Source organism: Mustela putorius, unplaced genomic scaffold, assembly GCF_011764305.1.
Source record: "Mustela putorius furo isolate JIRA1106 unplaced genomic scaffold, ASM1176430v1.1 tig00003983_pilon_pilon_pilon, whole genome shotgun sequence".
NCBI lineage: Eukaryota > Metazoa > Chordata > Mammalia > Carnivora > Mustelidae > Mustela > Mustela putorius.
Window position 1 is genome coordinate 13521312 of NW_025422123.1, and position 13508 is coordinate 13534819.

Consider the following 13508-nt stretch of genomic DNA (forward strand, 5'->3'; position numbering starts at 1 on the left):
TCAGAGTCCTAAAACACAGGCTTGGACCTTGATTTCATCTCCTTTCCTGGATTGGGTCCTTAGGCACATCAGTTAACTTACCCAAGCCTTGGTTTCCATAGAAGATGGCAAAGATGATATGGACCTAACTCATCTCCCAGGGTTGGAATGATGAGATGAGAAAATGAAATGTTAAGAGCTTTGCATGCTGGAAACAACAATGGCAATGCAAGGTATTGTTATCATTATCAACACCATCATCTTTATCGTGACCTTTAAGTCAGTTACCTTGCTCTTGATTCCAGCCTTTGCCTGAATAACATATGGGTGCTTTCAGTAAGTAATCAGAGAGTCAGTTACCTTGCTCTTGATTCCAGCCTTTGCCTGAATAACATATGGGTGCTTTCCATAAGTAATCAGAGAGAGAAAAACTTCAGGACAGGAGAAAAGGGAAGATCAAAGAAAATAGAGGTCAGGAAGGAATGAACTGTGCTATTAGGAGACACTGGGGGAAATGCCCCATGAGAAGGAGCAGTTGATTGAAATTCAGGACAGGCTCAATGAGACCAGACTTACATTCCAGTTGCTTGTGTCCAGAAGACGGTGCATCAGACAAAGTATCTCTCACAGGGAAATCTAACCAGACCTGCAGATACCTCCAGCCTTCACCAATAATATTACCATTATGTCTCATTTTCCCAATCTTTAAAATAACGACATTAAATTCTACACCTGGACACCTCTAGTCTTGAGGTTGACAATTATCTAAAGTATTTTCTATCAAATCCCTTTGCCCTCAGGACTTTGAAAATTTCTCTTCCTCCTTTCAAGAACTTTGAGAACACAAAAATCTCACCCTGCAGGGATGGGAGGGTAGATTTATATCAACCGTTTTCTGAGATTCAAGGTGTCTTGAATTTTGTCTTTCCAAATGCATTTTGTCTTTCCAGTGGCCACAATACAGAAAAAAAAAGAAGGGATTAGAGGCAATCCCATTCAAACTGCTAGTGAAGACTAGTGGGCTTGAGAAAACCCACTGTACAGAGAAATTTCATTTTTAAATTTAATTTCTGCTTGCTAATCAGTCATTCCCAAATGAAAGAAAAAAAGGTTAATCAAATAGAGGCCTTGAAACAAAGCAGAAGATTAATGTTAGCTTCTCAGGAAGAATTCTGGGGATGGCACAAAGAGAAAGGAAAATGGATAACTGATATTAAGCACAACATCTCAGAAAGAAATGTGAATGATTTCTAAAGGGAATGACTCTCTCCCATGATTTCTTAAAGATGCACTTCTCTCTCCCCTCCAAGGATGGACGTGAGATGAATGGTTTTCCTTCCTCCCTTATTTAAATCAGAGAACTGAATGACATCTCACTGCCAAATGATTCTAAATTTATTACTTGGTTTTTAGAACGCAAAATGGGATTTTTCTATGAATGGTTTGAGACTGTAAAAATGCAAATGACTCTGCCTAATTTACAAAGCCACTGAGGGGGAGACGGTGGGTGGGGGAGCTGAGCCTAGAGGAGAATTTTCTCATTCTGCAGGAGGCAAAAAAAAAAAAAAAAGAAAGAAAAGAAAAAAAAAAGAGCATGACGCAAGCGTCTCTGATTCTTTGCGTGGAAAACGGGGACCCGTTCTCCTAAAGCCTGTCAGGTTAGATTGGAGAGCTTTGTCTTAAATCGTATCCACATGAAGTTGGGCAACGACTCTTATGAGGAAATTCAATTCCTGGAACCAAATAGATGAAAAAAAAAAAAAAATTCTTACACTGATAGGCAGCTACGTGTCTTATAAGTGGTATTTTGGAAAGAATTTTATTGGAAATGATGGGAACATAATGAAAGTTAATGAAGTTAATTGTCTTAGTTGCAGAAGCTGACCTGGGTTTTACGGGGTTACCCTACAGATTTCTGTTGTGGGAAACTACCCAGGAAGTGACTGAGCCAAGCCGGTCATTATTGGAGGCACGCAGAGGAAAAGGCAGGATTGGTTGTGAATGTCCTCTTCTGGGAACACTCTGGAAAGGGGTAGGGAGGGTGCTGGGATCAGGCTAGCCCCACAGGGCCTCAGTGTGAAGGGACAGAGAGAAACAAGGGTTGGAGGTAGTAAGAACAGAATGGTACTGAGAAACCAAGAGAAAGGGAACAAAGCACAGAAGCTACTAAGAGTGGTGGCATCAGTTGTGACAGTCCTGCTATACCCAGGATTGGTCCTTGTCAGCCTCCCCAACAAGGGGAGTGGACACAGCTCTGAATAAGACAGTTCCCCCTTCAGCCTGCTCTGAAATCCCCACATATTTCCTTAACAGCAAACACACAGACCCCATGTGGAAAAGCAAATCAGCTGTTCTTAGGAATACTGGAATAAATGAAGCCTTGATTACTCATTCATGTCTTGGGAAAATTTTATTTACCAGAAGTTACCCCTTTTGCAGGAATTCTGACAACATAGGAACAGTTGTTTTCATATTAACAGTGAAGAGAGGGAGATAGCGAGAAACACTTACAAAAGGCTTCATTCATGAAGGTGTTTAACTACTGTTTATCAAGCACCTATTCTGTGCAAAGTCCTGTACTTGAAGTCAAGACTTTCAAAGAGGTTTAAAACAACATCCCTGTCCTCAGGTTCTTACCATCTAGTTTGGGATCTAAGATATGAACTGTAGGAAAGGTAGCACTTAACAGAAGGCGGACACAAATGCCAAATGAAATGCAGAGTAAATTCTAAGTGCCACAAGAGGTCAGAAGGGAAAGGAGACCTTTGAGGAGGTTCAAAGCTACCTTGAGAGGGGGGCCCAAGTAGCCTGTTGCAAATGGCACAGACAATGCAAAAGGGGAAGGTGGGAGCAGGGCCAAGAAAGGTCTCAGAGGGTAGTTATTAGCTAGAGGCCAAAGACGGGCAACACTGGGAGACAAAACTTGAAAGAGGGAGGAGAGTTCCACAAGAGGATCCCAGCTGGGAACGAGATTCACGCAAGACCAACTACCACACCTCCAGCAAAACAGCCTGATACAGCAGAAAGAGTGGGTTTGCAATCCAAACAGCCTGGAATAAGATGGCTGGCTGTCTTGTGTTGGGCAGTGCCTTGATGTTCCCGTTTGTAAAACTGGGATAAAAATCCCTATCTCACAGGGTAAGATACATACCAATGAGCCTGATGCATGGTGAGATCTTTACACAAGTTCATCCCTTCCCTTGACCTCCAGATTTTTACACACACACACATACACACCACCCCGATAAGCTAGGAAGAAAAAGGACATTCACCATATACTTTTGTTTAACTTGATCCCTAAATCTGTTTCATAAACTGTCTTTAGGAGAGGGCAGAGAGAGTTAAAAAGGACTCTGAATCAATAGCATGAAACATCTTCTAGGTTGGGTCCTTTAAGGGAATCCATTATTAGGAGTAATAGAAAAAAACAGGCATTTTATACATACCTAGAAAGGAGGACATCCTCTGTTGCCGAAGTTAGCAATCCACCAACAGGACAGTCGTTAGCAAATTAAGTTTGGCACAGCTGTGGTCACTCTCCTTTCTTACCCGCATATTCTACTTAGTCTAATAACTGCTATTGGCTCTGGTCATTTCTTGGAGGTGAATCACAACTCGTCCTCCAAGTCTTAGAACAATGTTCTCCCTCCCTACTACTCAAAATAGTGATGGTTTTAAGAGACTTTCTCTTCCAGACACTTAGGATTCTCCTCCAACTCTGTATTCTTACTTGTCTCCATGCACAGAACCAAAAGGTCAAATAAAAGGGAGTGGTGAAAGAAGAAAACTCCAAGGTGAAAGTCAAATATTTGGCTACAGACCCATCTTAAATGCAGTAAGCACTGCACTGAGGCTTCATGTCTCACACACCAGATTTGTGGACAAGAACTAGACTTTGTGCCCCGAGTGTTTTGGCCCTTGTCTTCTTTCTCCTGTTATTGTAACCCTAACTGTAGCTACTAAGAAATAATGGGTACCACTATGAACTAAAATGTTTGACCTCAAGGTTCTAGAAGATGCATTTAGAATATGCAATAAGGATTTCGGCTTAGGTCACGCTCTCAGGGTCCCACACTGGGCTTCAGGCTCACTGCAGAGCCTGCTTGAGATTCTCTCTCTCCCTCTGCCCTTCCCCCGACTCATGCTCTCTAAATAAATAAATAAATAAATAAATAAATAAATAAATAAATAAATAAAATATTTTTTTAAAAAAGAATATGCAACAAAGATTAACTCCAACAGGCTTCTCGTCATAAAGGCTTAGGAAAGTTAAAGTATATCTCAAAAATCTGTCCCTCGTGGAACTCTGCCTACAGTTTGGGTAAAATGCTCTAAGATTTACTAGCACAATTCTGTTCAATTATCTGAACACCTATATATCCCTTTAATTTGGCTAATAGCACACATGTTTTCCTCCATTACACTTTTAAATAAAAACAGAATTTAAAATTTACATAATGTGCCAGAAACAAATGTAAAAAAAAAACTTTGAAATAGGCAGAAAAATTACTGGATATTTTTTCAATGGAATATTAGACATTATCTTGTGGACCTTTCCGAGTTGTCTGATTTTACTGGATCTGTGCCTTTCATTGTTTTTGAGCCATTTTATAACTTTAGGAATTGTAGAAAACTGATAGTATAATAAATGAATACTGTCCACAAAGATGGAAATGAATTGTATCCAGTGGAAACTCAACTGTCTTCTCTCTTGCAGAAGGGAACAATTTTGAATTTAATAGGAAATTTACTTCAGAATTACTGCCTCTTCATTCGTCTGTCCTGTGGACTGTCCTTTGAACTGGTTGTAACACCTTACTGGTTTCCTCCATAACTGATGGCTTAAATGAACCCTATGATGTGTGTTCACTTAATATTTTGTGAGAATCATAATGTTACCATTTTGAAAAATTCCCCTTAACATTGGAAAAGCAGAGTTGACTCTTAAACAACATGGATTTAAACTGTGCAGGTCCATTTATACATGAAGAACGGTACGTTGTTTTCTACAATACAGCACTGTAAATATATTTTCTCTTTCTTAATGATTTCCTTACTAATATTTTCTCTTCTCTAGCTTACTTATTGAAACAATAGAGTATATAATGCATCTAAGATATCTAATGTATGTTAAGCAACTATTTACGGTGTTGGTAAGACTTCTCAACAGTAGGCTATTAGTAGTAAAGTTTTGGGAGAGTCAAAAATTACACACAGATCTTCAACTTTTGGCACCTCTAGCCCCTGTGCTGGTCAAGAGTCAGCTGTATACATCATCGACCACTAATTCTGTGCTTAAGAAAATGAAAAGAAATAGAACAAGATTTACATATTGCATTAAGTAGATACATTTACTGATGATAATTCCTATTCACGCCCTCCAAAAAAACTGTAAAATGTCTCTCAGTTCCGTTTCCACGTAGTCTCTTCTTCATAGAATCTACTGGTTCAGTTTTTTTCCCCCAAAGAAATCTCACCTGAGCCATATCCTTCCTCCTCCTCTACTGAGAATTGCTTGCTCCATTGCAGCTGTGGGACTCCCTTCCATTTCTATTCCAGTCCCATGTTTCCCTCTCGTCATGTCATCCTTCATTTTTGAGAAGCACGTTCTACAGTAGCATTTGAGAAAGAGTTTACTAGAAATAAGTTTTTGAGACATTGCCAGTCTTAACATATATCTTTATTCTACGCTTGCCTCTGCTTTGCTGGTTTGGCTGGTATAGAATTCAGCTTCCCCTTCACACCAATTAAATTAATAATAACAATAATTATAATAATTATTTCCTTGGAATTGCAAACATGTATCTTCATTGTCTTTTTTCCTTTCCATTTTCATTGAGACGACAATACCATTCTTTTCCTTATTCTATGAACAATCTATTTTTCCTCCTGGAAACTGTCAGGATTTTTCTCTTTATTCCCAGTTTATGGTTATTTCATGATGAAGCTCATTGGTATGAGTCTTTTTCTTTTCATTGTACTAGGCTCAGTGGATTCTTTCTATCAAAAAACTCAATTTTTTGTGTTGTAAGATGTTTACTTGTGTTATTTTTTTTTCTTCTTCCCCCCACTACTTGTATTATTGTAATACTTTTCTCCCTCCTCTCAGTTTGGTTTTGTTTTTTGTTTTGTTTTGTTTTGTTTTTGGTTTCTATTTCTGGAATTTTATTATCCACTAGATCATTTCTCTAAGTTTCTTTTTCTTTTTCTTTTTCTTTTCCTCTACTTTCCGGGGTTGTTGGGGGTTTCTTGTCTTTTTTTTTTTTTTTTTCCTATATGCAATAAGATTTCTCTAACATTATCCTCCAATCTCCCTTCATTTTCCTTCTCTCATATTTTAAACTCCCCCAAAATTCTTTCTTGTCTTTAACTGGAAATGTTGGCCTTATTTCACTGGAATGTTGGCCTTATTCAACAGATACAGTAACTTCTCTTAACTCTTTGAAGATTTTAATTACACATTTTTAAAGTTTTCTTCTATTCCCTGAATTATTTCTGTTTGCATAAACAGTCTCAACTCAGGTGGTCAGCTGAGCAGCTGAGCTCTGCCTGCTTCCTTTTCCTCCACCACAGCCTGGAAACTCTCTAAAGGCAGAAGCTGAAGCAGTCACAGAACTTAGAACATTTGTTTTCTGTCCCTTGGGAATCAATGTCCTTTGTTGCCTAATGTCCATTGTTTCAAAAACTGCTGTTTCATGTTTTGCATGCATTGGTGTTTGGTTATATCAGTTGGGGTAAGTTCAGTCCCTCTTATTCCATTTTAGGAAGAAACAGAAGTTCTGTGTGTGTCATTATTTCTGTAAAAATATCAATTTTTGAGATCTCTCATTTTAATAGTTTTTCAGGTTATTTTTTTAGTTTTCCTGATGTAATATTCATATCTCTTATTCATACTCATCTAACTGTAATAGACCATACACAGCAAATAGTGTCTCACCACAGTGCTGAGTGCAAAACCATAGCTTTTAAAGTTTTTAGTGTTTTCACCTTAAACTTGATGCTGACTGAGGGTTTGAAATATCTATTTTATTGTTTGGTAAAGAAAGTATCCATCTATTGTAGTTTTCCTTTTTTGTTTGAGTTGTTTATGTATGATTTTAAATCATAACTAATTATGGGAGTGCTTGGGTGACTCAGTCAGTTAAATGTCTGATTTTTGGTTTTGGCTCAGGTCATGATCCTGGAGCCCTGAGATCGAGCCCTCTATCAGGCTCCCTGCTTGAGATTCTCTCTCTCCTTCTTCCTCTGCTCCTCCCCCAATAACCCTCCTCTAAAATCAATCAATCAATCAATCAATCTTTTAAAAATAAAAACTGATTATTGAACTTCATTTAAGGCCTTTGGCCATTAACTTAGATGAACATCATTTTCTCTTTGACCTATATTAGGATAGTGTGTGATCACAACCTATATCAAGTACTAAGCTATCCTTAATTTTCAAAAATGAATTCCACTTGCTGTATTTTAATTGTTTTGCTGAATCATGTATTTTTAATATTTAATGTAAGGACTTATTGTTCCTATTCTTAAACAAAATTGGATGCTAGGTTTATTTTTTAGTGTTTTTTTGCAAGGTCTTGGTACAATGTTACTTTGGATTTTTAAAAATAACGTGAAAGCTTTGTATGAAGCCTCTGGAACAGTTTAAATAGTAGGGAATTATCTGTTACTTAAAAATTGAAACAATTCACCCATGAAGCAGTCTAGGCCTAACATTTTAAGCAGTGGCCAGCAGGTGTAGGAGTCAGGGAGGTGGTTGGATAGATTTTTAATCATCTTTTCAGTTTCTTTTATGGTGGTTGGTCTGTTTTATGTCTTTACGTCTCCTAAGGTTAATTTTGTTACTTAGAAAATTATCTTCTTACCCAAGTCTCCGAGTACATTTCCACATCATGTTGCAAAACGCTGCTTCATAATGCTTTAAATGTCTTCAGAATGTGTGATTATTTCTGATTCCTCATTTATAATTACATACAAAATGGGTGATGATTTTTTTCTTTCTTTTGTCTTCTTGATTAAGCCAGGTAGGGGTTAGCATATGGTTAAGATATAACGGGCTCTGAGAGGTAAAACTGCCTGGGTTCAAATCCTGTCTCAATTATCTTGTGTCCTTAGTGTCTTCATGTGTCATGAGTGTATCTGTTAGAGGACGGACTGGGTTATGCCATGGAAACAAAGAGCACCGACATCTCTCCGACTGGCAGTTCTAACATGTTGCATGTTTATTGCAGGTCAGATTCATCTGGCTCTATGTCACATTCTCTCCAGGACCCCAGCTAACAAAGCAGCCCCTTTTTGGAATATTGCCTGACTCTTAGCAGAGAGAGAAAAGAAAAGGGCACAGAGGATCACATGCTAGCTCTTCAAGCTTCTGTTCGGAAGTGATACACATCACTTCTGCTCAGATTTCACGAGCTGAAGCAAGACATGGCTAAGCCTGTATCAATGAAGCAGATAAATTTAAACCTCCGAAGTAGGGACAGCAAATATCTTGTGGGATTATGCAATCTACAAGAGAAGATGATATTAATAAGTTTATGAGGATAAATCCATGTAACATCTTATGGACATAACTTAGTGCTTAACTGTAGTAAAGACTTATTAAATTATCCGACTCAACAAATACTACAGAATACCTGCAATACACTGTGCACTATGCTAGACATCAGAGATAGGATGGAAGTACCTGGGTTCTTGGTTACGAACCCATTCTAGTCTGTTCAAGCAGAAGAACTGAACTAGTTGTGTGTTTTAGCTGTCTCCCAGAATCTATGGAGGGCCAGAGAATTTGGCTTTGAGGCTACTATTCTGTGACCAATTCCTGGTCACACCACAGACCAGCTCCAGGCAGCCCCCACAGCCCCACAGTTGTACAACAAACACAAGAGGTTGTCCAAGCATTGCTGGGTATCAGATGAAAGAAACTTCATCACTGCTGTCCTCTGACAGCTTCATGCCCTGATGCCATCCTGGCCAGTGATGAAAGCCTCCTGGTAACTGGTTGTTCACATAGTAGTTCGTGATTGGTCTCACACAGTTTAGTGTGACTGGGCAAGCCTGGGCAAACTGCCTGGACTCCAGTCATAAGGGAAGAGATGTGAATGAGTTCTGGATTCTTTCTGGAAGATGCAGGACTCATAATGAAGAAAACTGGCCAGATTTAAGAAGATGGTCCAAAAATACAGGATGGCCACAAGGCATGATCAAGCTCTACTACACAGATAGAAGGAGAAAGTTGGCGTGAACTTTTCCTCACGGAGCTTTCTAGTGATGTAGAGATACTTGATATTCAGGCCTTGTCTGATGGCAGACATCCCTGAGGAAATAGTAATAGATTTGAAATCTGAAGATAGTGCAAAGTAGGAGCTTGTCAGACAGAAGGTGAGGAAAGAGCCTAAGAGGCAGAGGGAATGATTTGTGCAAAGAAAGACCCATCAGGAAAGTGCTAGAAACCCCATGAGGGACTAAACAAGAAGTCACTGAGTCCAGTGGGTAGAAATCCTGTGGTGAGATACACAGGAGAGCAGGCAGGGCTGTGCCTCCACCACCTACCTCTGCAGAGCAGAGCTCTGAGAATGTCCAGGGGCACAACGCATGCCCACACGTTGGTTAAGACTGAGATGGGACCATGTATCCAGTGAAACCTCCCCAGGGCTCTCATCAGGATTTGGAAGCATCAGTCTAGCCTAGTGTTTCCCTTCGAGTGACTTCTCAAATGTGTTATTAGTAAGGCAGCAAGAGAAAAAGGGGGTTTGGTGAAGGAGAGCAGTATTTTGTAACAACTACCAGTTGCCAAGCACTGTGCAAAGGGGCTTTGTATAAATTACCTCATAGGCTGGTGGGGTTCACACAAATGAGAAAGCTAATTCCCAGCAAGGTTAAGGAACTTGCTCAAGGACATACAGGTAAGAAGGAACAGGAACAAGCTCCGAACTCGTGCCTCTGTGATTCCAAACCCCACGGTTGTTCCATAACACTTTGCAGCCAATAGCAGTTGGGGGGGGGGGCGGGGAGCAATGCCCCAGGGCAGGGTTCTCTAAGCATGGTCCTCCAACCATCCACATCAGCTGGTTTGACAGGAATGTGTTAAAAATGCAAATTATCAGACCCCACCCAAGACCTGGTGAATCAAAAACTCTGCCAGGGAGGCCCAGGGAGCCATGGGTGTCAGAACAAGCCGTCCAGGTAGTACATGGCACAGTTAAGAAGCAGTTCTTGAGGCTGGGCATCTAAGCCTACCTTGACCATGGCCTCAGCCTGTCTTCTCCTCCCACCGTGAACGCCGTCTCAGAAGCGCTTCTCCGACAGGACCCCAGGTCGCTACCGGTGGTCTGTGGTCCGCAGGGGCACGCCAGCCACCGCACTGTTCGCGGATGTTTTTGCCCTGATTTAAAAATACTCCCTCAGAACCTTGCCCCCGGGCCCGTCAATAACAGCATGTGCTTTCTCTGCTCCCCTGGAGAATAGAGAGGACAGGAGGAGTATAAAAAGAGACTTCCTGTCCCTTTGTACTTGTAAGAATGTCAGAGAACTGGAGAAGATTCTCACCATCCTCCATAAAGGAAACCCCACAGGAGGGGCTCTTAAGAGGCAGAGTTACCTCCAGGGAAGCATGAATCAATCATTGTGTGTGTGTGTGTGTGTGTGTGTTTAAAACAATTAGCAGCCAAAACTGTGTTTCAAAGAGCGTGGTAGGAGCATGGTAGGCAGGGAAGAGAGAATCGCAGAAATCAGGGAGAGAGATGCGCTCCGTGGGATACCTGGTAGAAATAGGAGGTGGGGTCCTGCCAGTCCACCTGTCTGGGTCTGCCCGACTGAGGGGTGTGGGGGGTTGTCATAGGCCCTGAGATCATAGGCCCTTGTCCACAGACCTGGTAGAGCCGGCTTCTTTCTACCCCTTCCGCAATTTCAGCAATTACCTTCAACTGCCCAGGGCCCTGAACAAATTCAAGGTGTCCCCAAGGCATCCAACTCAGGAAGAGTGACCCAGTTCTCTGTACCCTGAGACAGCCTCGCATCTGGGAATTGCAGTGTTAGATCACAGTGCTTCTTTGTCATTCACGTGTGTTAAATGCCCGCTTCATGCCAAGAGAGAGCCAAGATCGAAAGGTAGGGTGGCAACACAGACCACACAAACTCTACTTTGGATCTAAATCCTAAAGCAGAATTATGCTGACCCATGATTTTTCACAAGGGCACTGGGATTGAACTGGAATTAAGATTTCATAGAGTTGATGGAGGACAACTTGAGGTTAAGTAGGAACCAAATCCATTGATTGTCTCAGCGAACAGTGATGGGGAAAACAAAAACAAAAATCAAAAAACCTCATTCAGTTATGCCCATGGGACTTGTGCTTGTTTCTCTGCTCACTTCAAAGCCCGATCAACTTGTGAAATCTCAGTAGCCTCTTTATTTATATGGTAACAAAAGAAAGAAGAAAACTATCTATATTTGCTTTCACTGAGAAGGTGCTACAGGTACGTGCTAGGTCTTTCTCTCTCTCTCTCTCTCTCTCTCTCTCTCTCCCTCCTTCCCTCAGTCCCTCCCTCCCTCTCTTTCTGGAGAACATTTTTTTTAACCAGATGCTGGTGACAAGGGAAGGGCCTAGGTTCCGAATGAGCATTTTTCTCTTACAAGACTTGCATGTCAGTGCACCACTTATGGATTATACTGCAGTGTTCACAGAAAGAATAGAAAGTGGAGACTAAACTGATGCTAAAAAATAAGCTGAATTATTTAGCAGACTTAATCACATGACTGCCTCTGCTTGCCCGTAAGAGCTCGCTCATCAGCCTCTTATGGGAGAAGAAAAGTAACATTGAGGTTAAACAAATCCCACCAATATGAATCAACCACAGCATTCCTAATTAGTGAGCCCCTTCTTTAGTGGGTTAGTGGAAACCATGACCAGGACCCCTTCATCCTCCTTCTCCACCTTTCCCACTGCCAGGTTGAAGAACTTCCTGTCTGGCAACTATCAGCTGCAGACTTATAAAGACAGTATACATGTGTTGTTGTTGTTCAGTCTCTCAGCATTTTTCAACACCTTTCTTGTGATTGGGAAATTCCTCACTGGAGACACCAGACCTTCCTTCCAAGACTAGGGCCTGGCATGTGACTTAGCTGTTGCCATCAGAACCACCTGCTTCAGACTTTGCTTTAGAAGCCAGTGACCTAAAGGAACAGGTACCATGCAGATTTCATTTGGGTGAGGATGATGGCAGCCAGTTTCCCAAGGCAGCAGTGATGGGGGAGTCCAGAAGTAGCTTCCAGTATCTCCACCCTGAGAGAGGGACCATTCCTGCGGCCCTCAGCCCAGATCCTTTATCCAAAATAAGGCATCTCTGACTCTGTAGCCTCTAAGCCCAATTTTCTAGCCCTAATGGAGATTCTGTAGATTACCCATTCTCCAATAAGTTCTTTTCAGCCTAAATTGGATTCTATTGCCTGCACCCAAGAATCCTAACTTGTACAACATGTTTTGTCTCATTCAATCCCCAGAACGACCATGTAGGTTAACCTCATTTCATAGATGGGAAAATGGAGAATATGAGCAGTTCACTAAGCCTAATAAATGGGAAAGCTGAGTTAGCATATCTCTCTTTCCAATTTCATGGCCTTTCAACCATATTCTACTACTTATCTCCAAGGGAACTTAGAACTGGAATTTCTTTAATTTTTCTGCCTCCAGTCTTCTATCTTTAATTTGTACATCATTCTTTTTCATTCCTTTAGACTTCCATCTTATTGCTTACTGTGACCTTCCAACTTCCGGGACCCTATGGAATGTCTATGTTACATCTCGACTAGCTTTTCTCCCTCTTCTTCTTATCATGTTTATACAACCAAAGTCTGATGGAAACGAAAACACTACCATGTTTCAGTTTATACATCTCGAAATCAATGTGCAGCCTATATAAAGCTGTTGAAGGAAGAAGGAGATTGTTGTTGGCAGGTACCCCCTCTCCATCTTGCCTGTGAATGGGGTGCTTAGAGCATCCATTCTCCTATAATGCTAGTGGCTTGCTGTCTTCTCCCCCACCCCTTTGTGCACACATATGGGCAGCCTCCCTGAGTCACTCAAGCCTTCTCTCCTCCAAAGAAGCTCAAAAAGTTGTTATCTCAAAACTCTTCCTCAGTCTCTCTCCTTAAGTCTCTCTTCTGGTCAGCCATGGGGTAATCAACCTCATGACAGATGAGTACCAAGGCCTCCACCCTTGGTAGAGCTATAGACAAGACCTGCTCATCTGAGCATTTCAAGAGGAGTTGACAACAGTTGTCAATTGCCTGACATGAGGCCTGTGTTCTAGTCATAGTGGCACCGGCCACAGGCGCTGGGATTCCCCACCCTTGCAGAAAATGAGGCTGGGTGGGTGCACAGGGTGGGTGCACTAGACTTTGTCTCTCCTACCTCCATCTATCATCCTTCTTCCCTCTCAAGTCTTAGGGAATTTGGGGGGTTGGTGCTCCTCAAAGTCTGACACTCTCTCAGGGTCCTTTGTCTCTGGAATCTTCACTACTAGTGAGC

The 13508-nt window shown here is 41.4% G+C and overlaps 1 long non-coding RNA gene across 1 annotated transcript in view; it reads right to left on the reverse strand.

Moving 5' to 3' along the window:
* The window catches only part of LOC123389524, a 43043-nt gene extending 32523 nt beyond the window's left edge, over nucleotides 1-10520 (reverse strand). The window contains exon 1 of the long non-coding RNA XR_006604132.1: nucleotides 10219-10520. This is a non-coding gene — a long non-coding RNA (uncharacterized LOC123389524). The remainder of the gene's footprint in view (nucleotides 1-10218) is intronic.
* Nucleotides 10521-13508: the final 2988 nt, after the last annotated feature.